We start from the raw sequence: 13,164 nt of genomic DNA on the forward strand, positions 1-13,164 counted from the left end.
GAGGGCTATTAGTACAATCTGGTGCCACTTATCTGACTTGTGCCAAGATACTAGCCATTTTACCCACCACTGCTTTTGCATTATCAGTGCAAATGTCAACAGAGAGAAAAGCGCAAATAATGTCTTACTATTATTATGAAAATAGTTCTGATCTAGGAGAACCTCTGAGAAACTCTCACACATATCTAGGGGTCTGAGAATCACATTTTGAGAACGAATCATCATGTTCTGGGATTGAAGAAGTCATCAGCTTCTCCAGAACCATATGTCCATATGATCCCTGAAGATTCTGTTAACAAGGAAGTTGAGGGAGATTGCCTGTTCAGTGGGCAAACAAGAGCGTCTTCCACAACAGGGCCGTTTGGAAGTAACGGTGGAGGAAAAAGAGACATGAACCAGGGAAAATTATTAGCAGGAGGTGAGTAGGAAAGACTGCTCTTAGGATCAAGGATTTTGTAAGTAAGGGATGCTTACAAGTTAGGTAGTAATAAATTTCAGCAGTTGGGCAATGAGTGTTTTAAGCATTTGGGAGAATGAAGAGCTCACTTAATGGTTTAGTAAATGGACAAATGAATGACGATCATTACTGATAAAACTGACCTTACCATTGTGGGAAGAGGGAAAATCAGTCTCTCTAGCAACTATTTGTTTTCAAATTGCCACGGATAAGACCTCTCTGAAAATATAGCTTAGTAGTTCAGAAGTTAAACATACCATCGTCTAAAAGAAATTTTCAAACGGTTCCTCAATTAACCAGGAACCATCATTTCTTACAGAAGTCTTCCTTGTCCATGCTATTTCAACTAAAGGTATTACAAAGATAAACTTCAAAGTGGTACAAAGGGTATTGTGCAGTACAGATTAACTCCTGATTATGGACACGTTAGCACTATTGAACCAAGCAGGAAATGGCCATCTGCTAAGATAGGCTTCATTGCCCAAGTGTCTCCTGGGTAATTTCATGTCCTAGAAGGTCATGGAATGCCAATGATTTGGTACAACGATGGGTAATTCTGATGAGACATCATTCGTTCTATAGAAAGCACCATAAGCAGCAAAGCTGATTTGGGTTCCTAGAGAGCCTGGTATACTATAGCACCTCACTTTCTATCCGGTATGTGTTCCCAAAAGAATGTGCACAGAAAAATCATAGCATAATGTGGAAGAATTTTAAAGATCATCCAACTAACCACTCAAGGGTGAAATGTTTCCCATTAGGGTAGTCATAAAAACCTCATTTGAACTCCATCCCTACCTACCTATATGGGTGGAGAAAATAACCCCATACTTTACTGAGGTGGTTTAAAAGATTAAATTTTTCTTTAATAGGTTAAGGACCTAGCAATGTACCTATAGTATTTTGGCAATCTTGAATGATACCCATTATTAGTTATTCTAATAGTCAAGTCACTCTTGGAAGCTCATACTGAAATTAACATTCATGAAAACTCTCTAGATCCGGGTGCTTGGGTGGCTTGGCTTAGTTGGTTAAGTGTCTGACTCTTCATCTCTGCTCGGGTCATGATCTTCATGGTTTTTGAGTTCGAGCTCGCATTGGGCTCTGAGCAGACAGTGCCAAGACTGCTTGGGATTCTCTCCCTCTCTCTGCTCCTCCCTTGCTCACATGCTATCTCTCTCAAAATAAATTAGAAAATTAACAACAACAGCAACAACAACAACAAACAACTCCCTAGATCTTTTCTACTCAAACTGAAAAGATTCTCTTTCATCCCTGACTCCCAGTTTCCTTTCCAAGAAGCAACCAACATAATGCATATGTATTTGCTTGCTTATATGTACCTTTATTCTTTTTAAGCAAATGACAGTGTACTATATATACGGTCTTATACCTTATTTGTTCATGTAACAAAAATGTAGATAATGATTTAAAATTTTAAATGCTCATCTTCCTAAAAGACATACTGGTTGATATCTCAGCTCTATTATTTAATAGCTGGGTGGTCACAGACACATTATGCAATCTTTCTGATTCTACTTCATTCTGTAAAATAAAAACATAACAAGTACCTATATTTCATAGGGCCACTGTAGCAATTAACTGAATATAAAGTGCTTAGTATACAATGCCCAAAACACAGCAAAAGTTCAATAAATATTAGCTGCTGCTGCTGATAGTAATAATAACAATATCTTGTTAATTTAATTCCGCCTTTCAGTCTCTTATAACATTGTCAATCTCTCAGACATTCATAACTTATACTCTCCATTTGTAGTGGTTTGTGATAGTACAATTTTGGCTTTTCATCATGCTTTCCTTTCCTTCTTCTTCTGGTAGAGGAATTTCTCTTTCCTGTGAAAAACCCGGAACAACCTAATTCCAGTACAGGAGTGGGCCCAACTCTACACAAAATACATGAAATAGGTTCTTCAAAGGCCATAGAGATTCTTCCTCTGATCTCTTAGGCTGGAAGGACTAATTAAAATTGGGGCTGCTAATAACCATTCTTCCGAATAGATGACAAAGACTTGACTAAGAATAAAGCCAATTCAGGGGAAAGGAGAATAGGGAAAGGAGCAAAGACAGAATCCCGATGACATTATTTGAGCTCCTGTTGGAAACTAATCAACTCTATTTGTGGGAACATAAATTCCTTGTTCGCTTAAACTAGCTTGAGCAAGGTATCCATCACAACTGAAAAAATCCAGATCACTATATACTACCCAAAGATTTATATGCCTAGTTTATATTAAGTCAGGCAAGTTATGCAAAAAATGTTGAATAAAAGTAGCCCAAAGGCAGAGTTTTGTGGTACACCACCTTCACCTAGCTGACAAACATCTAGTAATCAATACTCTTTAAATATAGCCCTTTAGCCAGCTATAAAGTCACCCAGCTGTATCGCCATCCAATTCACATTTCATCAACACGTCATCAAGAATATCATGAAAGGCTTTTTCAAATACCCAGAAGAAATCCAGGCATTCCAATCTACCTACCCAACAATTGTACCGGGAACACAGAGAGAGAAAGAAAGTTTATAGTACCTTGGTTAAGGACTTAAATGGTTTCTAATAAGCAAAAGTTTTCTGGATTCCCTTCTTCATTCAGAAATATCAAATACTTAACATGGTATAAGCACTGTATTATGGCAAGTGATAAATCTAATATGATCCCTGTCCCTAGATCTGGTGGGGTAAACAAATGTGAACAAGTAATTAAATCAATGCCATTAAGGATGCAAAAAGTTAATACTGTTGTTGGTGGGACAGAATTAGGAAACAAATTAAATTCTGGACATGAGTTTTAAGTAGGCAGTTAGATATGCAGGACTGGAACTGAGAAGAAAGTTCAGGACAGTAGTTAATAGAGGCCATGAGCTTGCTTGGGTGAGAGAGCCCAAGCACACAGGATAGAGAGGAAAAAAAAAAGAAGGCGGCTCAAGAGAGAAAATAAGGAGTATCATCATTTAAAGGATTAAATCCAGGAAGAAAAGACCACAAAGAACCTGAAAATTATAATAATCATGATGACAGAGGTAAACTTTAATTTACTTCTTGCTACATGCGTGCCACGTACTTTTCAAAGCATTTTATATGTATTCCTCAAAACCATATAGTAATTTTTATTTATTTTTATTTAACAAATCATCCTCAGGCTTTTTTTTTTTAATATTTATTTTGAGAGAGAGAGAAAGATCACATGCATGCGTGTGCACACACACAGTGGAGGGGGAGATAGAGAAGGAGAGAGAATCCCAACCAGGCTCCACTCTGTCAGTGCAGAGCCAGATGTGTGGGGTTAAGCATCTGACTCTTGATTTCAGCTGAGGTCATGATCTCACGGTTCATGGGTTCAAGCCCCATGCGGAGCTCCATGTTCACAGTGTGGAACCTGCTTGGGATTCTCTTTCTCCCTCTCTCTGCTTCTCCCCTGCTCATGCGCATGTACTCTCTCTTTCTCTCTCAAAATAAATAAACCTAAAAAAAGTTAAAAATTAAAAAAATTAAAATTTATTTTTATTTAAGTATAATTAACATAAAGTGTTATATTAGTTTCAGATGTACAATATAGTGATTCAGTAATTCTCTATATTACTCAGTGCTCATCATGATAAGTGTACTCTTAATCCCCTTCACCTATTTTACCCATTCCCCCACCACCTCTCCTCTAGCAACCACCAATTTGTTCTCTGTATTTAAGAGTCTGTTTTTTTGCCTTTTTCTTTATTTTGTTTCTTAAATTCCACACGAGTGAACATATATGGTATTTTCTTTCTCTGAGTTATTTAGTTTAACATCCTCTAGGTCTATTTTTATTGTCACAAATGGCAAGATTTCATGGCTGAGTACTATTCCATTGTAGATATGTATGTCACTTCTTTATCCATTCAGTTCTCAGTGGACACATGGATTGCTTCTATATCTTGGCTATTGTAAATAACGCTGCACTAAACATATGGGTGCATATATGTCTTTGAATTCAAGTGTTTTCATTTTCCCCATAAATACCCAGTAGTAGGATTACTGGATTATATAGTAATTATATTAAAAAAATTTTTTTTATTACATTTCTTAATTTTTGAGATGCAGAGATACACAGAGCGCAAGTCGGAAAGGGGCAGAGAGAGAGGGAGACAAAGAATATGAAGTAGGCTCCAGGCTCCAAGCTGTCAGCACAGAGCCCGATGTGGGGATTGAACACATGAACTGTGAGATCATGACCTGAGCCAAAGTCGGATGCCCAACCAACTGAGCCACCCAGGCACCCCAATAGTAATTCTATTTTTAATTTTTTGAGGAAACTCCATACTGTTTACTACAGTGGCTATACCAGTTTGCATTCTCACCAAAAGTGCATGAGGGTTTTTTTTTTCCCCTACATCCTTACTAACATCTGTTGTTTCTTGTGTTTTTAATTTTAGCCATTCTGACAGGTGTAAAGTATTATCTCATTGTGGTTTTAATAACATCTACTTTTAATTTTAATTTTTTAATGTTTATTATTTATTTTTTGAGAGAGAGACAGAGCGCATGCGCAGGTGAGGGGCAGAGAGAGAGGGAGACACAGAATTCGAAATAGGCTCCAGGCTCTGAGCTGTCAGCACAAGCTGGACGCAGGGCTCGGACTCACGAATGGCAAGATCATGACCTGAACCGAAGTAGAACGCTTAACCGACTGAGCCACCCAGGTGCCCCGGTAGTATCTTCTTTCAAAGATAACTATACGAAGGCTAAACAGGTTAGGTTTGGCCAAGGTGATACAGCTACTAAGTGATAAAACTGGGATTCAAACTTGGGCAGGTTGGCTCCAGAACCTATACAGTAATAAAGAAGTGAGAATCAAAACCGAATGGTGTCACCAAAAGTCAAGGGAAAAAGGAGAATGAGCTATTGTCAAATAATCTTAGCAAGAAGTTGAAATTGCAGGAAAGGGTAAGGCACAGAGGTTAAACTGACTGTGCTGGGTAAAGAAAAGCACAAAGTGGTGAAGGGAAGATAATTAGAATTTATTACGAGTCTACTGTGTGCCAGGAGTTCTACATATGTTATCTCATTAAATCTCCTAATATCCCTATGAAGTAGATGGTAGTTTTGTTTGATAGAAAATAAACAGAGCCCTGGGAAGGTTAATTGATTTGTCTGTAATTACTCAGTTATTAAGTGGCAGGGCCAGGATTTTAACCAAGGTATGTCTGACTCTGAAACTTAAACTCTTCCCCTTTATATCATGTTACTCCAGAAAAGCTTAGGCATGATCAGGAAGGACAGTGCAAGTAGCTCACACTATCTATTTACATTTTGCTCTAGGATTTTGCTAAAGATCAATGTAAGTTTAAGGATCCATAATTCTGAAAACTTGGACATTTGCCTGTCCAGTGTTCTCCTTCTGGTTCTCTCCCATTTGCCAGGATTCCCTAGACCACAGGATCTCTGACTCCACAGGGGAACTTTTTCAATATTTTCCAATATGATTAATTTGATTTAGACACCTGAACTCCATCAAAACTCAAGATGTTTGTCAAAGAGGAAAGAGGGTACTTGCTATTTTGTAGTCCTCTGGTAAAGCAAACTTATCTTTTGTAAGAAGAACAAAAGTTGTTCAAGAGTTTTAATCTATTTTTGGATCTGGGTTTGCACGTTAGTTTTGGTAAATCCTTAGTTTCATATTTTGATTTTTGCTTAAAGTTGCATAATATGGTTCTGTTTTCAGTATAAATATCCTCTGAAGTGGGACTGAAACATCTGTCACAAAACAGTCAAGTCTTGCTAAACTATATTTCATTTTTTAACAATTACTCCTTAGCTCAGTTCTTCTAAAAATGACCAACAAACCCCCAAATACTAAATACCAACACTATATGAAATTTAGAATTTTGTATAACATACTTAACATATGGGGCTCACAAAATCCTATAGAAATTGAGTGGCACAATTCATCTTTCAAGGGACTGAAGGTTTCTTAAATACCATAACTTAGAAAGACATCATAATATTCTGATATTGGAAAGAATCTGCTCTTAAAAAATCTCTTTAACCGAGGTCGTGCATTAGGCAAACCCAACAATGTAAGAGTAACTATATTCTAGTTAATAGGTTTTTAATGCTTTTACTACTAAACATGGTCCTTATTCTAATACAAATCCATTCAACAAAGTAATAAAATGGCGAATCACACAACTTTATAAGGCTCAGAAAAACAGATGCCTTATTTGTAGAATCAATACAAAGTTTATGTCCTTGCTTGCAAAACTTCGTTTTAGATTGGAGGACAAACTGGTAAAGAAGTACAATAAGGATGAACAACGGGCTTCAAGTACTGGCCTAGGAAGTGACTGCCAGAAGGGACAGAGAAGACTTCATACGTGAGTGGGCTAAAGCACAAGGAGGAGTTTCCCAAGTAAAGAACAAAGTGTACTCCAAAGAACAACCCATTCATTCAAAGGTGCACAGGCAGTAACAAACACTATATATTTAAAGAATTCCAAGTTGTTTCATTTGGCTGGAATAAAGAGAACAGGGAGAGTGAGATTGGGATTTATCTTTCCAGGTATTAAGAAACTACTAAGGAATTAAAGAAAGGGAATCATGTCATTAGATTTCTATATTTAAAGGTAAAACTAACTCAAGGGGGTAGACTAAAAGAGATTGAAAAGGAGGGATCCTAGCTAGATGCCTGTTACAATAAACCCAGTAAAAAAGAAGGAAGGGGATGACAGGAAGGATTCAAAAGACACTCAGGATATATGTATAAGGAACTTAACTGCACGAGGTAACAGGCATGCAGGTAAATCAGTAAAGGGAGTCAGGTACGATCAGAATTTCAGACTGAGGAGGGGTGTCTGGGTGGCGTAGTCAATTGAGCATCCTACTCTTGATTTGGGCTCAGGTCATGATCCCAGGGTAATAGGATAGAGCCCCACATCAGGCTCCACACTGAGCACGGAGCCTGCTTAGGATTCTCTCTCTCTCCCTCCCTCTTCCCCTCTCCTCTGCTCATGCTCACTCACTCTCTCTCTCTCTCTCAAATAAAATTAAAAAAAAAGAGAAGAGAATTTCAGATTCAGATAGTTGGGAAATGATTCATTCCACACATATTTACTGAGCACCTAATACATGCCAGGCACTATTCTAAGTGCTGGAGATATGCTATAAACCAAACAGACTAAAATGCCAGGCTGTGCAGCTTAAATTCAGTTGGACGGTATCCCATACCTGAAAAAGAAAGAAAAAAGGGGAGAAACAAACAGGTTTTAGTTTTGGAGAGAGGCTGAAGAAAGATGAATTACTTTTTTTGGTTTTAATATTATTTTTTAATGTTTACTTTTGAGAGAGAGCATGAACGGGGGAGAGGGACAGAAAGAGAAAGAGAGGAAGACAGGGTCTGAAGCAGGCTGTGCACTGTCCACGCAGAGCCCTATGTGGGGCTCCAACTCACAAACCATGAGATCATGACCTGAGCTGGAATCGGGAACTTAAATGAACCACCCAGGCACCCCTCTTGTTTTTTTTTTTAACTTGGCTCAGTTGCCAGTACTCTATGAAAAGAAAACTAGAAGTATATTAGAAGTAGGTAGGTCGTCAATGCATCATCTAAGGGAACATCAGAATAATATATAAATACAAATTAAAACACAATATAATTTTCCAATTTCAGACTGGCAAAGATGAGTAAGTTGAACAAATATCCAAGCTGGCAAGAGTATGGAAAAAAAAAAACACAGGCATTCTGTTGTAGTTGGTAGAAACATAAATTGGCAGAAACTCTGTAGAGGGTACTTTGGCAATATGTATCAAAATGTAAATTGCACATGCTCATTTGGCCCCCAAATTATATTTCTATAGTTTATATAAAGAAGATAACAGGACAGGTACACAAAGATGTATGACATACAGTTTGTTTCAACGTCGTTTTTAACAGCCAAACAAAAAAAGCCCAGAAACAATGTAAATGTTCATCACAGCATAGATCTTAGTCATCAAGGAGATATCCACATCATATTTTTGAGTGAACAGAAGGTTACAACACAGCATGTACTAGATTAGCCTATTAATGTTAAATTGATGTCTACATTAAGTATATATGATTCTTATACGGTATGCAGATCAGAAATTAGAAATGGAAATTGAGATCTGGAAGGATGTTCTTGAAGTCACTCTGGATAATAAGAATCTGGATGATTTTTAGTTTCTTATATTTTTCAGTATTTCATTTTTCATTTTATTGAGAATTTATAGTTTTTAAAAAGTTATTTTTAAGGAAAAGGAAGAGATGTTTACATATGTGAAGGTTTAGGTTTATTATAAGAAAAGGGGGTGAGGCTGATGAAGAAATGGACAGGTAGGGAAAAGACCAGCAACAGTGCAGCATGTGAGTAGAAGGGGGAGGCAGACAGGTAAGGATATTAAGTCAGTACCTCCACTGCACAGGTCACTGGGCAACAGGACTGGCCCCACACAGCTGAGTGGCTCCTAAGAGCTGGGGAAACAGGCCGTTCTACACAAACATCTCCATGACCTTCGTAGGCAAATATTCATAACCTAGCAACTACCAGTATTCATTTAATTCTAGCTGTTGAGAACCAAGTGGCATATTTCGTGCATGTGCAAATATGCAGACTCTTTATTGAGAAATAAACAACAATTCCAACCCCCTCTCTGTGGCAACCAGAATCCTACCTGGAACAGGGCCAGAAAAAGCCATGTCTCCAGCACTTCTGAGAAAACTGTGGCTGCTGTTTATCAAATTAAAATGCAAAGCAGCGCACTCCAGTGTCACTGGGAACTGTCAGAAAGGGATTATGGTTCCCACCCCAAGGATGCAGGTCAGCTAAACAATACCCATCTCCTTGTGCTGAGAAGGAGGGAGAAGGAGAAAGATTAGGCCTGTTTCCAAATAGCAGTCCCGCCTGCTTGTTACCGTGGTAACCTCCTTTCCCAGAGCTGTTCTCATTTGTCTCTCTCTGCCTGACCTTCATGTTGTTCTGACAGTAACTGAGGAGGAAAAGGTGCCTGCCTGCCAGCTCAGCACTCAAGTTGAGGGCACTGAGCAAGAAAAAGAGGCACTCAAAGTCTCTCTCATTCTAGACTCTAAACGGTGACCTTAGAGCGATTAGAGTCCTGAAAGAGATTTCTGGTAGCCCCTGTCATTCCATCCTTCCCTCCCCTGCTCTCGGGGCCACCTCACTTCTCTGATATACCCTTTCAGTGTGAGGAATCTGAGCCAGAGTCAAGTGGGTAGGTGAGAAGTCACAGAGAAAAGAAAAAACAAGGCATGACAGGCTGAAGAATAGAGGTAATAAAATATTAACTCAAAAATGCCTGAGACAATTATCAGTATAATGGTTAAGTGCAGCCTTTAGTTTCCTCTCTCTTCAGGATTCATTGCCGTATGTTCAGTCAGTGGAGGTGTGAGGGCAATTAAGGTACTCCCACAGGGCTAAGGGAAGAGCCCAAACACTCAGTGCTTTCTATTGTTTTTCTTCAAGCCACAGATACATACAATTCAATCATTTAACAAATAATTATCGAGTCCCCTCTATGTGCATGTTCTGTGCTAGACACTGGGCATGGAATGGTAAAAGAAAAGAAACTGATAAATACAAAGGAATTAGAAACCTACTAAGGAATAGATAGGGAAAGTGATAAGAGAACAAAGTGATCTATCTAGGGTAGTCAGGGATGGAATCACCAAAGAGGTTGGATTTAAGCAGAGACCTGAAAGATGAGAAGATATGGAGAGCCTGGGGATAAGCAATGCAGGCAAAGGAAACAGCACATGCAAACCCCTAAGGCAGGAAAAAGCTTGGCATATGTTTGAGGTCCATGTTTCATTTCATATTACCAGATACACTCATAGAAAAATGTTTCAATCTGATAATCCTAGAAGCTTAGGAGGCCCAGAGAATGAGCAACATTAGAATAGCTAGTCAGATACATCCACTAGGTCCACAGAGGAGTTTTGAAGATATCAATCATGAAATACTATGGTCTATGGACAGAACTCTTACCCAACAGTTTAGAACAATAACTACTACAATACTGGAGTCACTTCTCTACCACCAGTAGTCACAGTCACTCCAAAGACACATTGTATAAGAGTGGGGCTGATTTTCATTAGTTTATCTTAAATGGCATCCCAAACCTACCCCAAGCCCATCAAAGACTTTAACCTAAGCCAAGTTAAACTGATTTATATTGGAGTAATGAGCTTATAAAGCAGGTGGCAGGGACAGGTTTTAGTTCCAGTTTCTATCATTTAGCTGTATAGCTTTAGGCAAGTCAGTTCACCTCTCCTAACTTCAACCTTATGAAATAAAGGAGTTGGATTTTATCATCTTTAAGGAAATGGTATGAGGGCTTTCTCAGTTCCAAGTGGCAGAAAAGCATAGCCTAACTGGCTTTAAAAAAAGGGGGGGTGGTGGAATTTAGTAGCTCTCAGATAACTAAAAAAGTCCAAATTATGCATCGCCTGATATAGGGGCTCCAATGATGTCATGGAGGCCTAGTTTTCTATCCCTCCCTCTCTTGGTACTGCTTTCTCTGGTCCATCTTCATTTTTAGAAATGCTTTCCTCTGGAGTAATATGGTAGCTACAACAGTTCAAGCTCTTAGCTCCAAGCCCAGCAGAAAGATGTGTTCTCTTCTAACCACTCTAACAAAAATCCCGATATTCAGTCTGGTTGGACCAGATTCTATACAAGAGCCAATGTCCCTGAAAATCTTTATAATTTTTAAATTTTATAAATTCTTTGCATTTTCAGGTTTTAATTTTAAAAACAATAGTGTACACATAGTTTTTGTATGCCTAGCATCATCTTTCCTATAGAAAAACTACTCCCCTCCCAGGCCTCTTACTAACAGACAATCACAGTGTCTCTCTAGTCGCCTTGCTCTGGAGTGAGTTCAGCATCAATTTTTTTTTCAACCAAGCTATTGATAGACTATTTCATTTTTTTTTTTTTTCAGAAACTAAAGCCATGCTTAATATGCCTATTCATGATATAAAACCCTTTGAACCTCTCCTGCTCTTGAAAGTATTAAATTTTTGCATTTTCCTCAAATAAAATACTTATTGTAAGATAATCAAGGAGTTATACTATAAAAGTATTATTATGGCCAGGCAACAACATACCCAATTATACTACAGGAATAAATTATGGTCAGATCATCAGAACATTCTGGATTACTCATAAATATGGGAATTTTTTTGAAGATCAACTGGAATTTTCAGACTGGAAAAGGCTGTATTATTAGGATTTCACTGTATCACGAACATTTTTGTATCAATAGCTATTAATTTAAAACATAATTTTCAATGTCCGAATAGAATTCCTCTGAACAAATAAACCACAATTTGTCCAACCAATCCCCTACAGGTGAATATTTAGGTTTTCCCAATTTTCATTTGTTTAAACAAGGCTGAGAAGAATATCTTTTTTTGTTTTTCCTTTTAAGTAGGCTTCACACCCACTGTGGAGCCAAATGCGAGGCCCAAACTCACAGTCCTGAAATTGAGACCAGAGCTGTGCTGAGATCAAGAGTTAGATGCATGGGGTGCCTGGGTGGCTCAGTCAGTTAAGTGACTGGCTTTGGCTCAAGTAATGATCTCACAGTTCGTGATTTCAAGCCCCACATCAGGCTCTGTGCTGACAGCTCAGAGTCTGGAGCCTGCTTCAGATTCTGTGTCTTCCTCTCTCTCTGTCCCTCCCCTACACTCTCTCTCTCAAAAAAAAAAAAAAAATAACAAACATTAAAAAAAAAAAATAAGAGTTGGATGCTTAATTACTGAGCCACCTGAGTGCCCTGAGAAGAGTATCTTTAAAAAAATTTTTTAAAATGTTTATTTTTAAGAGAGACAGAGAGAGAGAGAGAGAGAGAGAGAGAGCGAGCGAGCATGAGTGGGAGAGGGCAGAGAGAGAGGGAGACACAGAATCTGAAGCAGGCTCCAGGCTCTGACCTGTCAGCACAGAGGCTGATATGGAGCTCAAACTCATGAAGTGTGAGATTATGACATGAGCTGAAGTAGGATGCTTAATCGACTAAGCCACCCAGGTGCCCCAAGAAAAATATCTTAATACATAAGTCTCTTGCACCTGTTTCACTATTTTCACAGGGCTAAAGTCTTACATACAAGAGTATTGAGTAAAAGGGTATGTATATTTTAAGGCTTTTGTAACACACTATTCCAACAACTTTCAGGCAGGTTAAAAAAAAAAGGCTATGGTATTGCCTATATTTCCAGGATAACTTACTTACCCTTCCCAGGACCTTTTTAGGTATTATTAAGAATGTGATGTTCAAAGTATTTTACTTTCAACTTATTTTGTCTTTATCCCTAAAGGATAAACATCCCTAAAGGATGATAACATTTTCTGTTTGTTTTTAATGTCTCCCTAACTATAACCCTGTAAATTGACATTTACAGCCTTTGCTCTCAAGGAGGTCTACACTAATTTCTGGATTCCTTTACTGGGTTACAAATGACTACTCAAAACCTAGAGATATAAAATATATAATGTATGACATACAACATACAATATGTACTATATATGGGGGTTTATCTCATGTCCTACCACTCCCATATGCATGACATTATTTTTTTTTAATATTCTTTTTTTTTTTAATGTTAATTTTTAGTTTTGAGAGAGCAAAGCAGAGGAGGGGCAGACAGAGAGGGAGGGAGACACAGAATCCAAAGCAGGC

At 38.2% G+C, this 13,164-nt stretch overlaps 1 protein-coding gene and 1 long non-coding RNA gene across 4 annotated transcripts in view; one reads left to right on the plus strand and one right to left on the minus strand.

The window, feature by feature from the left end:
• Window positions 1-13,164, minus strand: part of ZNF609 (zinc finger protein 609) — a 213,703-nt gene that overhangs the window by 76,988 nt on the left and 123,551 nt on the right. The gene's annotated exons all lie outside the window — the stretch shown is intronic.
• On the plus strand, window positions 37-6,864 carry LOC123385893. Its single transcript, XR_006599131.1, has 2 exons — window positions 37-418; window positions 6,723-6,864. It is a non-coding gene; the product is annotated as an uncharacterized LOC123385893 (long non-coding RNA).

The sequence above is a fragment of the Felis catus genome, chromosome B3 (genome assembly GCF_018350175.1).
Source record: "Felis catus isolate Fca126 chromosome B3, F.catus_Fca126_mat1.0, whole genome shotgun sequence".
Lineage (NCBI taxonomy): Eukaryota > Metazoa > Chordata > Mammalia > Carnivora > Felidae > Felis > Felis catus.